At 41.8% G+C, this 21140-nt stretch overlaps 1 long non-coding RNA gene across 1 annotated transcript in view; it reads right to left on the bottom strand.

Annotated features, from left to right (window-relative positions):
- The window catches only part of LOC147023918 (uncharacterized), a 218873-nt gene that overhangs the window by 166075 nt on the left and 31658 nt on the right, over window positions 1–21140 (bottom strand). The window lies entirely within an intron of this gene.

The following is a 21140-nucleotide window of genomic DNA, read 5'->3' as shown; positions in this document are numbered from 1 at the left end:
CATACACCTGCAGGAAGAAGAAAACCTCGAAGGGAGGGTGGGAGGCCTGGGGGAGTGTTCCCCATCTTGCAACACACCAGAACTAAAATTGAGGGAATCAAGAGCAGGAGACATGATGGGAGAAGGAAATGTCTGCTATTCATGTAGGGAATGGAAGAGGGATGTGCAGGGTTTAGGGGAAGAAGGAGGGGTATAAACATTCCGGTAATTTTGCACAGGAATTAAAAATGGATGGCCCAAAGTTACTACCTTTTCAAAGGGGTCATTGCCTCAACGGCGATTTGCAGTGGTCATTCGATGGCCAACTTGCATAAACACACGTGAAGAAGGACTGCACGCCAAATGTTGAACACAGCATCATCAGAAATATTTTGTGACAACAAGACGTCATACAATTTGAAGCGCACTCAAGTCGTCGTAATTTAAGGCACAAGAAAACAGGCAAATGGCCTGAGTGAACAAACCACCTACCCACTTACCCTTAGCACACAACACGACGCAGACATAATACAGACCATCGGAATCCAGTTTCAAACACAATATATTTGCTTGCCCGTGATATTAAAACCACAAACCATTCGCGCAGCCAGATCTCCAGGAAGAGAGACAGCTCGTGGCATTCCTGCCATGAAATGAATCCCAAGCCATCCTAAGTGCATCCATGGGAGGTAGGTTTCCAGCATCCGGGTGCAATGAGACTTTATAGTTATTCAAACATCCCGAGGTGCATGCGCAAGAGTGCTATCAGAACACTTAGCATGCCGCATATGTCCACCAAAATGCATGGAAGGATCTCCTTTGAAAGCCCACGCAAACTACATGCTGCAAGGGGTTGGTGTTTGTGTTCCCAGTCATGCGGCGTTCCTAAACCCATATCTGTGCTCTCTTTTCCATCAGCACTTTTGTTTTGGTCTCCCTCCCTTTCCTCCCTCCAGTTCTCTTGGTCCTGTCACAGTTTTCATTTGAAACTGCTGCCTTCATTTTCCTCTTACTGTTCGTCCTCAAGTCATTCTCTCCTGCCTTTAAAACTCCTTTTTTCATCTTGTTACCCATTATATCTGAATTACCATTCCCAATGCTTGGTTTATCCCAAAATCCATTTCTCATGCATTTCAAAAGGTGGAAATTTACTCATTCTTATACTTGTACTCCTATGTCCAAACCATTTTCCATCCTACTAATTTAAACTTTTAGGGACATGGGGGGGGGAGTGGGGGGGAAGGAGGAGAAGATATTGTAATTGGCTCCGTCCATCTATCTGTCTGTCAATCTGTCGCACTATCTCCTCCGAAGCGGTTGTGCAGAAATTCACCAAACCTGGTAGGTATGATCACCAGATGGCAACAAGGTGCAAGAGCAGGATCATTTTTAGCCCCACCCACTGGGGCAGGGTCAAGAAAACCAGAGTTGGTGTCAAAGCCACCCAATACTCGCCTGTTTATACATTTATCGTTTTTAAAAGACTCGTCTAATAATTAATATTTTTTTATAAAGCATTGCAGTGAAGTCTGATCCAAATAATTTTAAAGCAATATATGTATTTGTATATTGTAATCAGTAACAAGAGCGCAAGTGAGCGCAATATACGCCCAAACAAGAAGGTATATACAGAAATGTGCTGCTACATGGAAAACGGCATCCTGGTTTCCATGGCAACCACTTTAGATGACGAACGTATGTCACGACACACCGTTTCCACAGTCTGTGCCTATGTACCGAATATTAAACGTGAAAGTTGAAAACTTTGGGAGTTAGAGGACAGGAACGGACGCCGGACAGACAGACGGACGGACGGACGACACATAATTCGATATATATATATATATATATATATATATATATATATATATATATATATATATATATATATATATATATATATATATATATATATATATCAGGCGTATAAAAAAATAGTGTGGTCGACAAAAACATTAGAAAGGAAAAAATAACTTGCACCAAAAACTTTAACATGAAGCTGATGCTCACCCTGATGCTCACGCCGGGGGTATCGCTATATCTCTCTGTTCTTCGAACAGGCGAGGTAAAAAAAAATGCAATTAGGGGCACGTTTTAAAACAAATCTTCAATGAAACTTTGTATATGGAATCAACAATGGGAGACACATGAAATATGCAACATTTTTTTGGATTTGACACCACCCCCCCCCCCCCCGATTCATGCCCTTGGGGGTGGGGACATAGCGTCACAGGGTTCAATTGGAGCAAACAATGTTTTTTTCAAAAATTTCATATTGGGTCATTCCTGATGGAACTTGTTGCCATCTTTCAACTTTGCTTTAAGTTGGAAGGGTGGGGATTTGCGATGACGTGTCATCGACTTTGCTCCAGCTTAATTTTTTTTCTTCTTCTTTTTTGAGATATGTCCAGGCCTCTATTCCGGCACACTCCGGCACATTAACATATGTACACCATGAAGTATGAGAACGAAGTTTGCTATACATCTTCTTTCACCCTTAGATTGTACAAAGTTCACGGCATACACACACACACACACACACACACACACACACACACACACACACACACACACACACACACACACACACACACACACACACACACACACACACACACACACACACACACACACGTCCAAGGGTACAGTCCTGACCTCTGGTTTGATGTTTAGGGCCTCCAATCATTGCTGAGAGCAGTAGCAGGATGTCCAGAGTTGAGTGACTGGGACAGAATGTCCAGAACTGTTGACCCAAGATCAGGGTGTTCGAAAAGAGGAAAGACTACAGTATGTCGGCAGTGATGATAGATTCCATGGCTTTGTTCATCATGGGAAGCAAACTTCCAGATTTGTATTTGAGGGGATTCGTTTTGCATCCTTTTTGATGGGAGTGATGTTTGCTGACTTCCAGGCAAATTATTAAGATGGCTGGAGACAGACATGGTGAAGACAGCAGGACAGAGGAGAAACAAAAGCAGTGCAGGATTTGAGAGCATTGGCAAAGATGCTGACAATCTGGGTCATCACTGATGCAGACTTGAGATTGGACAGGACTTACCCTACCTTCTCGAGTGTGCAAGTCAATAGTGGGTATGAAGAACTATAAGGTGAGGAGAGAACAAGATGGGTTGGTTTCAGAAATTTGGAGGCAAACACCGAGTTGAGACGTTCTGCCTTGTCATGAGCAGAGTGTGAGGTGAGCGAGGGGCTGGAGGATAAGCGGACACCAAGAGATGTACTTGACAAGGTATCACCAAGCCCGAGAAAGGACTTGGATAGTTCCACCTTGAGATTAGCACTACGGTGTTCGCTGGCTTGTCCAAGGATGGAAACTTGCTTTGGGCTAAAGGGAGTGATATAAAGTTGCATTCAGTCGGGATAGCCTTCCTTATTGAGAAAGAAAATTGCTCAATGCAGATTCCTTGCCACAGCGTTCAGCGTACCAAGAGGTCCTCAGATGGGAAGGGATGGAAAACTGGTGCCATGAGAGACAATCGGATTTCACAAAAGTATTTGTCCAGTGGAATCAATATAAAGTGCAAACAAAAAAACGATATTGATCCTTTTGAGAGCACGCATAGCTTGCAGTCCCTGGAAATGGACTTTTCGAACAGGTTGGAGGGTGACGAGATGCTCCATGTCAGCAGAAAGAGATATTTATGGAACAATCATCATTAGGTGGATGGCAAACGACACGCACAAATATTAGGCTGCTCTCGCAGAGAGGAATGTGCTGCCAGAGATATTCCAATTGACTAAGAATTCATAAAAGTTACCTTAAGTGGTGGTTGATCCACCTTGAATAAAATGCAAAACCAACATTTCTAGGCCTTACGCTTCATTGGAGCAAAAGAGAGAACAATGGACGCAAAGGTTCAAACAAGAAGGGAGGTTAGTGGGGACTGTGTACAGTGAGCAAGCCATCCATCCATCCATCCATCCATACATCCATCCATTGGGACCATACTCTGTGCAAAGTATTGGTGCTGCCTAAGCAGTCTCCTTGGCTATTGGGCACAATCCTGGACAGGTCGCCTCTCCAACACAGGATACCAGCAAGCTGGCACTCATTTTGCCAACCTTGGAAGGATGACACAGGCAGAGTCAATCCCACCTGGTATCAATTCAACAGCTGAGGGGTATTTGAACTCAGGATCCTCGGATCCCAAGCCCACCACCCTAAAGTGAGCAATGAAGTTATTGAAATGGACAGCATCACCACCACCTGCACACATTCATTCCTTCATCTCAGACGACTACAGTGTTCTTGCTTTCTCGCAATATTGAATTTTGAAAGCCACTGCGTTGACGAAACCTTAGAGGCAAATGTGCTGATGGCGAATCAGCTGCCGGGTGTTCCCAGATTCGCTATTTAGTTTGCTCACAGGTGTAACAACCTTGTGACCCAAATAATACCATTGTTTTATTAACAAAAGAAAGGGTATTGTTTGTTTTTTGTAAAGAATGGGGGCGAAGGGGGCGGGGCAAAAAAAAAACCATGCTTAATCTGGCCAATAATGGACCATTGCTGAACTTAATCATACGCCTTCATGACACCGATGCACACCGAGAAAGAAAGATGAACAGAAGGAAAGATAAAAGAAGAGAAGTTTGAATGCAGTCTGTTGGATATTACAACGTGGCAGCAGAAACGGAGAGCCTGCTGAAGCTGGTAGTTAAAAACTCACTTTGGGCAGCCATTCCCAGTGAAAATATCATGGTGCTCGCTTCCAATTGTCTCTTGTCCGTTCAGAGACAAACTCCAATGGTCTCCTTGTATCTCAGAGACAAAGGCACTTCAACGGCCTCGGTCTCGTTCAGTAGGCCATCTTCAATGGTCTACTCAAGTTCTTTCCAACGGCTCATTCTGAACTCTCTCTACCCAATTCAAGGCAGAACATGAACCATCTGTGTTCAGGATAAACTGCCACCCAAACCCTCCTGGGTCATGAAATCAGCCCTCATGATTGGTTCCCGGAAAACCGTCCCTGCCCCCATTGGATTAAGGGCGTCGATCTAGAGACTTTAAAAGTGATTGCACAAGTTCTGACACCAGTTTAAATTTGCAACCCCTGATTGGCTCAATACCATGCCATGCCTCACCCCTTGATAGGCCACTACCCATCATTCAACATGGTGAAGTAGGATATGGCCTGAGGCACGATTGTCACAACTGACACACTCGTAAAAATCACTACAAAGAAGATGAATAAAAACAAGTAAATCGAGAGATGACAGCTGTACAAAATGGGAATTGCAAAAGAGATGGGACGAATGACAAGGGGAAAACTCCACACCGGTCTTTGGCACACAAGTGGGAATTGATACGACAACTATTCTAAATGCATAATAAAGAAATAACTGCATATATGAAGTAGATATCCCACCACTTGGGGCATTGTCATCCTACAGATCTTACAAAGATCATGCTAAAGAGAGTGCTACTAACTCTAATGATTGTATACGTCTGATAATGTTTTCTCGTTGGGGTTTAACTCAAAGAAGTTGATAAGTTCAAAGTATTCAAAGAAAGATGGCATTTCAAAAACAATTAAATATATTACTTATTTGATATTCCTTGAAATGTCTAGCAGACATAGTGTTTCCACTTCCAACACCAATCAGTTTGGACGAGGTCAGTGGTATTCCCTGTCGTTTTGGTGTTTTTTAAGGCACATCTTCATGCCAATTCCACGTTACACTGAAGGTATTTTATGAGTCGACCATATATACATATATATATATATATATATACATATATATATATATATATATATATATATATATATATATATATATATATATATATATAATAAAAACACACACACACACACCAAATGTAGACCAGACCAAGCAGGACATGCAGCCGGCTCCCATCAAAAAGTCATTAATGAGCCAGCTGGGTTTATCCCAACAATCCGATCGTGACATGGTAATATTCACAAACCTAGCACAGTTTTCAGAAGCCTGGAATCCAAATCCATAATAATGCGGTCTTCAGCCAGGTTTGAGTCAATCAAAATGCTCAGAGGTGCCAGTCCAGTGTCCTTACAACCCTTGGCCTATATCTGAATTGTTCGTACCTCACGAGGATAGCTGGCTGTGCATTCTGAAAATTCCAACTATATTCATTCCCAATTATCTTTCCAATGGAATATGCTCAAGTGTGGATATTATGCTTGGCCTAAGAAAATGTTTGAAAGGTACCCAACAATTATTTTTCCTTTGGTATAAAATAGTTTGGAAATTTCGGCCTTGGCTACAACATTTTTGATTTGCTTCCCAAAATGTTCAAATCATCCCACGAGATACTGTTTTTGTTCCCGATTAAGTTTAAGGTAGCATGACATTTGAGAATATAGTAGTTTGGATTTGGAAGTCACTTCATTGATTTTCAAAATATGGAAAAGACCAGCTGTTCCACATCTAAACATTACTTTTCTCCAACGCCATGGGGTGTGAGGAACGATGGGAGAGGATGCCAAACTGATGCATTAACTAAACGGGAAGCTTCCTGAACTCAAGTAAAAGAACTTTAGTAATTGAAATTTATGAAAAACAACACAACTGTACATCTCTAATGAAATGCTCTTCATCCTCACCCAACTTCCATCATGACCTACACCCTGACACCTCTCCACACTTCCGTAATCACCCCATATAATGTACAAGCTTATAATCATGCATATACGGTAATCACCCACATTTAATCCGAATATGGTGATGCAACAGTCTTATCCGGGAAGATTTGAACCTCAAGGTATGCCCAGGTACCTCATACGTAGGATTGTAGCTTGTACATTATGTGGAGGTGAGTATGGAATTGTGGAGAGGATTAAGGGTGTGGGTAATGATGGAAGTCGGGTGATGATGAAGAGTATGAGAGAATTAGAGTCGTTTGCATAAATTTCAATTACCAAAGTTGTTTTACTTGAGCTCGAGAAGTTGCCCGTTTAAATCTCTGCACTTGGTGTCTCCAAAGGCTAATGGTCTGAATGCTTGCCAGGATAAGCTAAGTACTGGCTTTTGTTCAATTCTCATGTCCTTCAAACTTTTTTCCATTGTGCCATAATACCCATACTCTTCGAGTCATTCAATGAAAGTGCAGTATACTGAAATACTCCAGGATTGCTTAACGACTCGTGAAAAAAAGGCATCTTCTAATTACACTCAATGGTGCTTGGACCCGTTAATGTGATCCCTAAGCAACGTTGGGACTACGTGGCTAATTAGATGACTCACATACATATTGTTGATGCCTCGTATACCCAATGGATATGGATGGTGGGAGCCGAGAATATACACAGCAAGGCACAGCCTTGGAAAGCAAAACTAGCAACAGGTGGAAGCAGTATTATAGGATATGACATTGTAGGAACCTTAATATCCTTAAACGGTAAAAACAACGACTGAGCAGACCTTTTTTTTTCCCTGCAATGATTTACCAAACAATGATGTGGAAAAGAAAACCAAATTAAAAAGATAATAAAAGATGAAGAATGCTCTATACCAAAAAATAAAAATGAGCTTGCCATTATGTTATACAAATAGAATTCTGTAGATTGAGGATTCAGCATGTGCAGCATACTTCTTGCCATGATGAGTGCTTCTGCATGTGCACCACACATGCTGGGTTTGATGTGGGTGCACACAACGTATGGCAGAGAAAGAGATTCTTCGGCAAAGTCTCAAAAGTCTACACCATAAGCACTTTCTTTTCTTTCTTTTTTTTCTTGCTATTACAACTCACTTAGAGTGAGTGATCCATGACATCAACACTGGGAGAGGAACTTCATCCATAATATGAGTTCCCTTTCCTCGGGTAGAACTGGTGCTTGCGGTCTCACAAAACACCAGCCAGAGATAGACTCACGATACAGCCGCTTGCTGGACCCATTTTTGTTTTTTTAAAGAATGCACCAAATGGGTTGGCCAATTCCTAGCCTCAAGGCTGCAGCAGGATGGAAAATGATTATTAAATGAGTTTCCTTACAAAGAACTTCAACACAGGGGGAGACCATTACGCCAAACAAAGCCTTGAGGTTAGAGTATGGTGAGAGCCTCCAACCATGGTTCATGCATTTGTTCAGAATCTGGGAGGTCAGCGGTTCAAACCCTGGCCGAGTCATCCCAAAGACTTTTAAAATAGTGCATGATGATTCTTTGCTTGACTGTCAGGATTTTTTTTATTTTTCAAGGATAAGAGCACCTCCAGTGGTGTGAGGTACACTTTGCAATGCCTGAAATAATATGGCTCGGTACAAGACAAGAAAAGACCAGAAACATTCAGAAGAATCTCTCCAAGGTAAGACAAGCACAATAAGTTTCTCAGCTTATGTGATAAAAGAAAATCAATTCAGCAGCTGACAAATGAAATTAAAGCAGGCCTGAACATTAACATCTTGTCCAGCACTATGCGCAGAAGGCCGATTTCAGCAAAGAAACCAAACCAACTGCTGAAACCGCAGATTCGGGTGAAAAGACTGAAATTTGAATGACAACACAAAGATTGGGCAACTGAACAATGGAATTGGGTACTCTAATCTGATGAATTGAAGTTTGCACTTTTTGGATCGAAGAGAAACAACTTCGCACGTCGGAACATTCTCCAGGTCTTCGGCATACAATGTTTGCAGCCTCCAGTTAAACACATGGTACGCTCTGTGACTGTCTGGGGTTGGGTTGTATCTCAAATATATGATGTGCAATGCAAGGTTCTGTGACTGTGTGGGGTTTTAACTCAGATTTTGGTGGACGAAAATTTGCTAAAAATCAATGGGATGCCAAAACGAGAAGTACAAGCAAATACTGCAGCACCATGCAGATCCTAGTGTAAATCGTTTAATTCGAAAAGAATTCATTTTCCAACAATATAATGATCCAAAACACACTTCTGATGTAATAAAACAGTATTTGGAGAACAAGGTTGCAGCTGGTGTGCTCTACATGTTACAATGGCCACCGCCTAGTCCAGACATGAGTCCCATCAAGGGCACATTGGATTATCTGGAAACAGAGAAGAACTAGAGGAACCCAACTAACCTTACAGAACTGTGGAATGTACTACTGCTACTCAGTGGACACATCCGAGATAGAGTTCACAATGCCGCGCCATGAGTCTTTGTCCATCATCAGTGTCTGCATGTCCGCTATATCATGCTGGACATCCCTTGCTACGCAGTCGATGTAGTTCAGTGGCCTTCTTCCTCTGGTTGGGCAAGGCAATCTCAAGCAGATCATGTCAGATATAATCTGGTCTTTGGCGCAGAAACAGTGACCAGCAAATCGTGTTCTGCGATGAGCTACAATGGTAGAAATGGGTGAAATGTCTCCGTAGATCTCTGCTTTTGTTCTGTGTTCCTGCCAGCTGATGTTCTGAACTCTCATAAGAAGCCGAGTATATATGCCATCGAGCCGGTCCTGCAGGGCCTTCTTCATGGTCCATGTCTCTGATCCATATCAGAGTATGTTCTCGAAGCAAGCTCTAAATTCTAAAGTATGCAAGTTTGATAGATCTTCAAATGTTAGACTGCCAGATGTGCTGCAGCCTGTTACATGCACTCCAGGGTTGACCTTTGCGTGATATGAAGTCCTTCTTGGAGTCAACTACATAAGACCTGAAGTACTTAAGGTCTTTGACTTCATTTAGTTGTGAGCCATCATTGGAGAAGATTGGTAGATGATCAGCATCTTCATTTACTGTCATGTATTCTGTTTTCTGGGCATTTAGAAACAGACCGACCTTAGCTGAAGCATCCTCAACAGAAATTAGAAGGTCTTGAGCATCCTTCAAAAGTGTCGCTGTTAAGGCAATGTCATCTGCATAGTCAAGGTCTGTGAGATGCTTATCTCTGTCACGATTTGATCTTTTTGGCTTGATGTCAATTCCTTTCTCTTTCATGGTCTCAACTGACTGCCTGAGAATGTAATCCACAACTATAACAAAAAGATGTCCCCTTGGAGGATGCCTGCAGTTGTGAGAAACTCCTTGGTTGGGCCATCCATACTTTGAACATAGCTTGAGGGGTTGTTGTACATTATGACAATGGCTTGCACCGTTTCTTCTAGGATGCCATAGTTCAAAAGAATTTGAAGCATGACCTTCCTGTTAATGCTGTCAAAGGCCTTGGAGAAATCCACAAATACTAAGCTTGCTTTCTGCTTCGAGATCTTTAGTTCTTCTATGATCCTCCTTAAGGCAAGAATCTGAGGTGTTGTCGATCTGCCTTTCCAGAAACCATTCTGGTTGCGTCGGAGAATAGGATCTAGATGAGGGGCAATCCTATTAAGCAGCGTAGAATTGTAGATTTTTAAGAGAGAGGGTGCCTTTTTTAGGCAGAGGGATGATGGCAAATTTGGAGAAGGTCACTGGTTTGTTGCCTCTAAGTTTCGTTGCAAAAGTGTAGCAGCTCTTGATGAAAAAGTGGGCTCTTCCAGACAAGATCTTGAATGTTGTCGGGGCCAGGAGTCTTGGATTGTTTGAGCTTTCTCAGGCATTTCTGGAGTTCCTCCAAAGAGAACGGACCGGTCTTGATGGGAAGAATGTCAACAACTTTGTGATTGAAGAATGGATCATCAGTACTGGTGTTCTGCTCAGATTTACCTAGAAGATTGCTAAAATGTTTGAACCAGCAGTCTAGATGTTCCTCCATGGTGTTACCTTTGATACGGATAGCTGGAGAAGCCTTCTTATTGGTGATCTCTCTCAGGACCTGCCAAGCTGCTGCATGCTTATTTTCTTGGTGTAAACTGTCAAGCTCGTCAGTCTTGGACTTCACATGGGCATGTAGGACCTTGGCGTAAGCTTGATCAAAAGCAGCTTTAGCGGATTCTAAGCTTCTGCAAGTATTTCTGGTGGGTCTAGCATTGTGCTTCCTTGAAGCTTTCTTCAAGATTTCTCTGGCTGTGTTGACTCTGTTGCTGGTGGCTATTGCAACAACACTCTTTCTTTTCTTGGGGAGCATTTCAAGAGCAATCCCCTTGTTGGCAGTGATCAAAGTGTCATACACTGCTGAGGTGTTGTTGTTATCCTCCAGTTCATCATGCAGGATGCAGAATCTGTTATGAACTGCTACTATGAATTGCTCACAGAGGTTGTAATCTCTCACAACACTTTTCCAGTCTATGCTCTTCATAGGATCTTGAGCTGGTGACTTGCTTTTGCGGTAGCTGATCTGGAATCAACATGAGACGATGCGATGGTCTGATAATCTTGCAGTAAGCTCTGGAATTCTTAATGGAATTAATTCATTTCTTTCTTACCAGAATGTTATCCAGCTGAACAAGCTGACCATTTGGACGGCGATAGGTACAAAGACTATTATTGGGGTTCTGAAGCCTTGTATTGGTGGCAACAAGGCTGTGTTGCTCCATAAAGTCTTTCATGTACTTCCCATTTCCATTGGATTCATCTGCACAGGTGAATAGAGCATCTGCAGACCCTAGTTGGGCATTGAGATCCCCACCTAATATTAGTAGATTTGAGCTGGAATTACATCAACTATGGTTGAGAGTTCTTGGTAGAATTTAACTACATCTTCTTCTAGGTGTTCATTATGAGGGCGACAACAGCACAGGACAGTTGTCAGTGGGTTGCCGTGCAGAGTTATCTCGATTGTACGCTAATTGCGACCTACAATTGAGCCACAAGATTTCAAGGCCCTTGGTGAAATAAGGAAGCCTACTCCACCTGTTGCTGCATTCCGTGAGTTCTTCCATGCTGAAGAAGTTATGAAAACATAACCACTGGTAAAAGTCTCTTGTAGTAGCGATTCTGAGTGTTCAATACGGTGTTCCTGCAAGCAGATGATGTGAATGCCATAGTGTTGTGCTTCATGCGCTAGTTCTTCTTTCTTTGCAGTTGATATTCGCATCTGGATGTTGAAGGTACTAATGATGACAGGTATCTTGCGACGAACGAATCTGTCCATCTCTCCTTTGTCACTATCAGGCTTGGACCGTCCCAGAGGCTTTAGCACCAACCCGTCATGCATGTTGGCAGGAACCAACAATGGCAAATTAGACATGGACGAGGAATCAGGGGCTTTAACCCTGGTGCTTTTGCGTTGTGTGCTCATAATCTTGTCGATGACTATAGTGGATCTGTGGGCACCACTCCTACAGCCACCCTTTGATATTGAGGTGTGGTCCCCTCGCCTTTACTCATCCAAGAGTCACCTACAAGGCAGTAGCTGATATCGTTAGGTCAAGAGACCTAACCCTGGTGGTGACGTGGTTAGGACCCACGTGGTGGTGAGGTGGTGAAGTGGTGGGTGTAGTTGTAGTGTAGTTGTGGAAGGCCGTTGGCTCTGGATAAGCTCATCCACCCTTTTTCAGCTCTTATTTTTAAATCCTGCCGGGTGTCCACTCACCCTCCTCACGAGAAGGGTCTAGTGGGGAAGCCAGTGTAGTCGCCGACCAACTCGACCATGCGGCAGGTAGTACTGGGTTACATGTTACCAGTAGCAGGTCAACCACGACCTGACCTGACATAATAATGTGGAATGTACTGCAGGATATTTGGCACAATATTCCTGCAAAAGTACTTCAGTCGTATACAGGAAGCATGGGTAAAAGAGTGATGGCACTCAACAAGCAAAGGGCCGACACACAATGTATTGAGTGATACCATAAAATGACAGCGTTGTTGTTATTTACTGAAGCGGTTTGTTTCACACATTCATAAAGACTTTTAATGTCCAATAATAAACACATATGACTGTTATCACTGAAAATTTGATGAATTCACAATAAAGGTATGAATATCATTTGAATAACGCAAACTTTTGCACAGTCGCACATGCACCCGCCTTCTTTTCAATGGCCACAAATATGGACAAAGCACCCTTTTCCATGATAAAGGTTACTGGCACAAGAAAGAATGGGAAGTTATTCCATCAGTTGTGATGCACACAGATGAGTGAGATGCTTTGCCCATCTCAGTGCGACCAGTCATTCTTTTTCTTACTTGTTTGATTACCAGGCTTTCATCCACCGCGCAACATCTTGCTATCATTCTGCAGCAAAGCACTTTAAAGCGGCCTCAAGTTTCGGCATCTGCAAGACATAGTGCTTCTCTGGAACCTAGAGCCATTTATTGGTTGCTTGCAACAAGGTTGGGTGGAAGGGAAAGAATTGGAGAACGGATGGCTTTGTGGATGACGCTGTAAAAAGTGAAAAAGGACGGCGCGCAACAAAAATCTGAAGCTAATCTCCGGAAAAGTTGGCCCACAGGGAGTACGTTTAGCACACATGTTAAACAAATGGTGAATTAGTGAGTGTTTCCAGCTCCAAGGGATTTCAGTGTGCGCGCTGCAAAAATGAGTGACAAAGCTGTAGCCGCATACGTGCTGCGTGGTATGTGCGTTGCTGAAAAACCAAGAAAACCTCTTTCAAACAATTCTGAAGATGTATTGTGTGGTGCAGGATGTTGGAAAGAGGTTCACAGAGCAATGGAACCACCTCGGTGAACTTCAAGTTCTCGAGAAACAAACATGGAGAAGCGGTGTGACCCAAGGTCTGCAGTTGTTCAAAACAACTAATAATCATCATAATCACCAAGTTTCTCATGAAATTATTTTGACAATGGAGGTAATCAAATGTAGATTTGTGTGTGGAATCCGATGAGAGCTTTGCGAATGTATACACTGAGACTCTCCATTGTAATGAGTATTGTTTTGGTTTTAAAATACCGTTATATTATACGATTGCGTTGATGTGAGAACTCCACAGCAGAGGCAAACACATGTTTAGAAATTCTGCACCATGGCGACCATACACCCTCCAACAAGGGTGTTAAATTTTGAGATTTGCCAACAAAAGGACAGCAACAAGGTTTAAAAAAATAAAAATAAAAAAAAGAGGAAAACGACGGGAAGAAAAACAAAACAAAGGAAATTCTAAAACGGCAGATGCATGTAAAGTTGGGACATGATGCACAGGAAGAAAGTATCATAATCATCATGATACACCATCCATCCAATATACACCATTCATCCATCCATTCAATACATAGAGTTCATCAATCCATCCATCCAATAAGACACTATTCATCCATCATTCAAATACAGATACCATTCATCTTTCCAATACAGACAACGTTCATCCATCATTCAAATACAGACATCATCCATCCATCCACCATAAAATACAGACAACGTTCATCCATCCTATAGAGACAACGTTCATCCATCATTGAAATACAGACACCATCCATCCATCCACCATCTAATACAGACAACGTTCATCCATCCAAAACAGACAATGTTCATCCATCATTCAAATACAGACACCATTCATCCATCCATCATCCAATAAGACACCATTCATCCATCCAATACAGACAACGTTCATCCATCCAATACAGACAACGTTCATCCATCATTCAAATACAGACACCATTCAACCATCCACCATCCAATACAGACAACATTCATACATCCAAAACAGACAACGTTCATCCATCATTCAAATACAGACACCATTCATCCATCCATCATCCAATAAGACACCATTCATCCATCCAATACAGACAACGTTCATCCATCCAATACAAACAACGTTCAACCATTTCATTCAAATACAGACACCATTCAACCATCCACCATCCAATACAGACAACGTTCATCCATCATTCAAATACAGACACCATTCATCCATCCATCATCAAACAAGACACCATTCATCCATGCAATACAGACAACGTTCATCCATCCAATACAGACAACGTTCATCCATCATTCAAATACAGACACCATTCATCCATCCATCCACCATCCAATACAGACAACGTTAATCCATCATTCAAATACAGACACCATTCATCCATCCACCATCCAATACAGACAATGTTCATCCATCATTCAAATACAGACACCATTCATCCATCCATCATCCAATAAGACACCATTCATCCATCCAATACAGACACCATTCATCCATCCATCCATCCAATAAGACACCATTCATCCATCATTCAAATACAGACACCATTTATCCATCCATCCAATACAGACAACGTTCATCCTTCCATCCATCCAATACAGACAACGTTCATCCATCCATCCAATAAAGACACCATTAATTCATCCATTCATCCAATACAGACAACATTCATCCATCCAATACAGACAATGTTCATCCATCATTCAAATACAGACACCATTCTTCCATCCACCATCCAATACAGACAACGTTCATCCATCATTCAAATACAGACACCATTCATCCATCCAATGCAGACAACGTTCATCCATCATTCAAATACAGACACCATTCATCCATCCACCATCCAATACAGACAATGTTCATCCATCATTCAAATACAGACACCATTCATCCATCCATCCATCAAATAAGACACCATTCATCCATCATTCAAATACAGACACCATTTATCCATCCATCCAATACAGACAACATTCATCCATCCAATACAGACAACGTTCATCCATCCATCCAATAAAGACACCATTAATTCATCCATTCATCCAATACAGACAACATTCATTCATCATTCAAATACAGACACCATTCATCCATCCAATACAGACAACGTTCATCCATCATTCAAATACAGACACCATTCATCCATCCATCCATCAAAAAAGACACCATTCATGCATCATTCAAATACAGACACCATTTATCCATCCATCCAATACAGACAACGTTCATCCATCCATCCAATACAGACACCATTCAACCATCCACCATCCAATACAGACAACATTCATTCATCCAAAACAGACAGCGTTCATCCATCATTCAAATACAGACACCGTTCATTCATTCATCCATCCAATACAGACACCGTTCATTCATTCATCCATCCAATACAGACACCGTTCTTTCATTCATCCATCCAATACAGACACCGTTCATTCAATCATCCAATACAGACACCGTTCATTCATCCAATACAGACACCGGTCTTTCAATCATCCATCCAATACAGACACCATTCATTCATCCATCCAATACATACACCATTCATTCATTCATCCATCCAATACAGACACCGTTCTTTCATTCATCCATCCAATACAGACACCGTTCATTCAATCATCCAATACAGACACCGTTCATTCAATCATCTAATACAGACACCGTTCATTCAATCATCCAATACAGACACCGTTCATTCAATCATCCAATACAGACACCGTTCATTCAATCATCCAATACAGACACCGTTCTTTCAATCATCCATCCAATACAGACACCATTCATTCATCCATCCAATACATACACCATTCATTCATTCATCCATCCAATACATACACCATTCATTCATTCATCCATCCAATACAGACACCGTTCAGTAATCCATTCATCCAATACAGACAACGTTCTTTCAATCATCCATCCAATACAGACACCATTCATTCATCCATCCAATACATACACCATTCATTCATTCATCCATCCAATACATACACCATTCATTCATTCATCCATCCAATACAGACACCGTTCAGTAATCCATTCATCCAATACAGACAACGTTCTTTCAATCATCCATCCAATACAGACACCATTCATTCATCCATCCAATACATACACCATTCATTCATTCATCCATCCAATACAGACACCGTTCAGTAATCCATTCATCCAATACAGACAACATTCATTCATTCATCCATCCAAAACAAACACCGTTCATTCAATCATCCAATACAGCACACATTCATTCATTCATCCATCCAATACAGACAACATTCATTCATCCATCCATCCAATACAGACACCGTTCATTCATCCATCAAATACAGACACCGTCCATTCATCCATCCATCCATGCAATGCAGACACCACTCATCCATCGATCCAACACAGACACTGTTCATCCATTCATCCAACACAGACATCTTTCATCCATCCATCCAATACAGACACCGTTCCTCCAATACAGACACCGTTCATCAATCCATCCAATACAGACACCGTTCATCCATCCATCCATTACAGACATCCTTCATCCCTGCATCCAATACAGACATCTTTCATCTATACATCCAATACAGACACCGTTCATCCAATACAGACACCGTTGATCAATCCATCCAATACAGACATCATTCATCCCTCCACCCAATACAGACACAGTTCATTCATTCATTCATCCAATACAGACACCGTTCATCAATCCATCCAATACAGACACAGTTCAATCATCCATCCAACACAGACAGACACCATTCATTCATTCATCCATCCATCAAATACAGACAGCGTTCATTCATTCATCAATCCATCCAATACATACACCGTTCATTCATCTATCCATCGAATACAAACAACGTTCATTCATCCATCCATCCAATACAGACACCGTTCGTAAATCCATCCAATACCGACACCGTTCATCAATCGATCCAATACAGACACCGTTCATAAATCCATCCAATACAGATATCGTTCATTCATCTATCCATCCAATACAGACACCGTTCGTCCATCCATTCATCCAATACAGACAGCGTTCATTCATTCATCCATCCAATACAGAAACCGTTCATCCAATACATACACCGTTCATCCATGTAATACAAGCACCATCAATCCATGTAATACAAGCACCATCAATCCATGTAATACAAGCACCATCAATCCATGTAATACAAGCACCATCAATCCATGTAATACAAGCACCATCAATCCATGTAATACAAGCACCATCAATCCATGCAATACAAGCACCATCAATCCATGTAATACAAGCACCATCAATCCATGTAATACAAGCACCATCAATCCATTCAATACACGCACCATCGATCTATTTAATACAAGCACCATCCAACCATTCAATACAAGCACCATCCATCCATTCAATACAAGCACAATCAATCCATTCAATACAAGCACCATCCATCCATTCAATACGAGCACCATCAATCCATGGAATACATGCATCATCCATCAATTCAATACAAGCACCATCCATCCATGGAGTACAAGGACCATCAATCCATGTAATGCAAGCACCATCCATCCATTAAATACAAGCACAATCAATCCATGTAATACAAGCACCATCCATCCATTCAATACAAGCACCATCCAACCATTCAATACAAGCACCATCCATCCATTCATTCAATACAAGCACCATCCATCCATTCAATACAAGCAACATCCATCCATTCAATACAAGCACCATCAATCCATTCAATACAAGCACCATCAATCCATTCAATACAAGCACCATCAATCTATGCAATACACACATCATCCATCAATTCAGACACCGCTCATAATACAGACACTGCTCATCCATCCATGCAATGCAGACACCACTCATCCATCGATCCAACACAGACACCGTTCATCCATTCATCCATCCATCCAATACAGACACCCTTCATCCATGCATCCAACAAAGACATCTTTCATCCATCCATCCATCCAATACAGACACCGTTCATCCAATACAGACACCGTTCATCAATCCATCCAATACAGACAGCGTTCATCCATCCATCCATCCATTACTGACATCCTTCATCCATTACAGACATCCTTCATCCATGCATCCAATACAGACATCTTTCATCCATACATCCAATACAGACACCGTTGATCAATCCATCCAATACAGACATCATTCATCCCTCCACCCAATACAGACACAGTTCATTCATTCATCCATCCAATACAGACACCGTTCATCAATCCATCCAATACAGACACAGTTCATCAATCCATCCAACACAGACAGACACCATTCATTCATTCATCCATCCATCCAATACAGACACCGTTCATTCATTCATCAATCCATCCAATACATACACCGTTCATTCATCTATCCATCAAATACAAACACCGTTCATTCATCCATCCATCCAATACAGACACCGTTCGTAAATCCATCCAATACCGACACCGTTCATCAATCGATCCAATACAGACATCGTTCATTCATGCATCCATCCAATACAGAGACCGTTCCTTCATCCATCCATCCAATACAGAGACGGTTCCTCATCTATCCATCCAATACAGAGACCGTTCCTTCATCCATCCATCCAATACAGAGACCGGTCATTCATCCATCCATCCAATACAGACATCGTTCATTCATCCATTCAACACAGACAACGTTCATTCATCCATCCATCCAATACAGACACCGTTCATTCATCCATCCATCCAACACAGACATCGATCATTCATCCATCCATCCAATACTGACATCGTTCATTCATCCATCCAACACAGACAACGTTCATTCATCCATCCATCCATCCATCACAAACAGCGTTCATTCATCCATCCATTCAATACAGATAACGTTCATTCATCCATCCATCCAATACAAACACCGTTCATTCATCCATCCAACACAGACAACGTTCATCCATCCATTCAATACAGACACCATTCAATCATCCATCCATCCAATACAGACACTGTTCATTCATCCATCCAACACAGACACCGTTCATCCATCCATCCATCCATCCATCCAACACAGACACCGTTCATCCATCCATCCATTCAACACAGACACCGTTCATTCATCCATCCATCCAATACAGACATCGTTCATTCATCCATCCAATACAGACATCGTTCATTCATCCATCAAATACAGACAACGTTCATTCATCCAGCCATCCAATACAGACAATGTTCATTCATCCATCCATCTAATACAGACACCTTCCTTCATCCATCCAACACAGACAACGTTCATCCATCCATCCAATACAGACACCGATCATTCATCCATCCAACACAGACAACGTTCATCAATCAATTCAATACAGACAATGTTCATCCATCCATCCATTCAATACAGACAACGTTCATTCATCCATCCATCCAATACAAACACCGTTCATTCATGCATCCAACACAGACAACGTTCATCCATCCATCCAATACAGAAAGCATTCTTCCATCCATCCAATACAGAAACCATTCATCCACCATCCCATACAGAAACCATTCATCCATCCATCCAATATATACACCGTTCATCCATCCATGCAATACATACACCGTTCATCCATCCATGCAATACATACACCGTTCATCCAATACATACACCGTTCATCCAATACATACACCGTTCATCCAATACAGACACCGTTCATCCATCCATCCAATGCATACACCGTTCATCCATCCATCCATTGCATACACCGTTCATCCAATACAGACACCGTTCATCCATCCATCCAATGCATACACCGTTCATCCATCCATCCATTGCATACACCGTTCATCCAATACAGACACCGTTCATCCATCCATCCAATGCATACACCGTTCATCCATCCATCCATTGCATACACCGTTCATCCAATACAGACACCGTTCATCAATCCATCCAATACATACACCGTTCATCCAATCCAGACACCGTTCATCCATCCATCCAATACATAGACCATTCATCAATGCATCCAATACATACACCGTTCATCCAATACAGACACCGTTCATCCATCCATCCAATACATACACCGTTCATCCAATACAGAAACCGTTCATGCATCCATCCAATACATACACCGTTCATCCAACCAATACAGACATCGTTCATCCATTCATCCAATACAGACACCATTAAACCATTCATCCAATACAGACACCGTTCATCCAACCAATACAGACATCGTTCATCCATTCATCCAATACAGACACCGTTAAACCATTCATCCAATACAGACAGCATTAAACCATTGTTCCAATACAGACACCGTTCATCCAACCAATACAGACATCGTTCATCCATTCATCCAATACAGACACCGTTAAACCATTCATCCAATACAGACAGCATTAAACCATTCTTCCAATACAGACACCGTTCATCCATCCAATACAGACACCGTTAAACCATTCATCCAATACATACACCGTTCATCCATCCAAAGCAGACATCGTTCATCCATCCATCCAATACATACACCGTTCATCCAATACAGACACCATTAAACCATTCTTCCAATACAGACAGCATTAAACCATTCTTCCAATACAGACACCGTTCATCCATCCAATACAGACACCGTTAAACCATTCATCCAATACATACACCGTTCATCCATCCAATGCAGACATCGTTCATCCATCCATCCAATATATACACCGTTCATCCAATACAGAAACCATTCATCAATCCATCCAACACATACACCGTT

The sequence above is a fragment of the Eptatretus burgeri genome, chromosome 7 (genome assembly GCF_056783735.1).
Source record: "Eptatretus burgeri isolate ZD-2024b chromosome 7, Ebu_testis_v1, whole genome shotgun sequence".
Classification (NCBI taxonomy): domain Eukaryota; kingdom Metazoa; phylum Chordata; class Myxini; order Myxiniformes; family Myxinidae; genus Eptatretus; species Eptatretus burgeri.
This window is presented reverse-complemented; position numbering and strand designations above follow the sequence as displayed.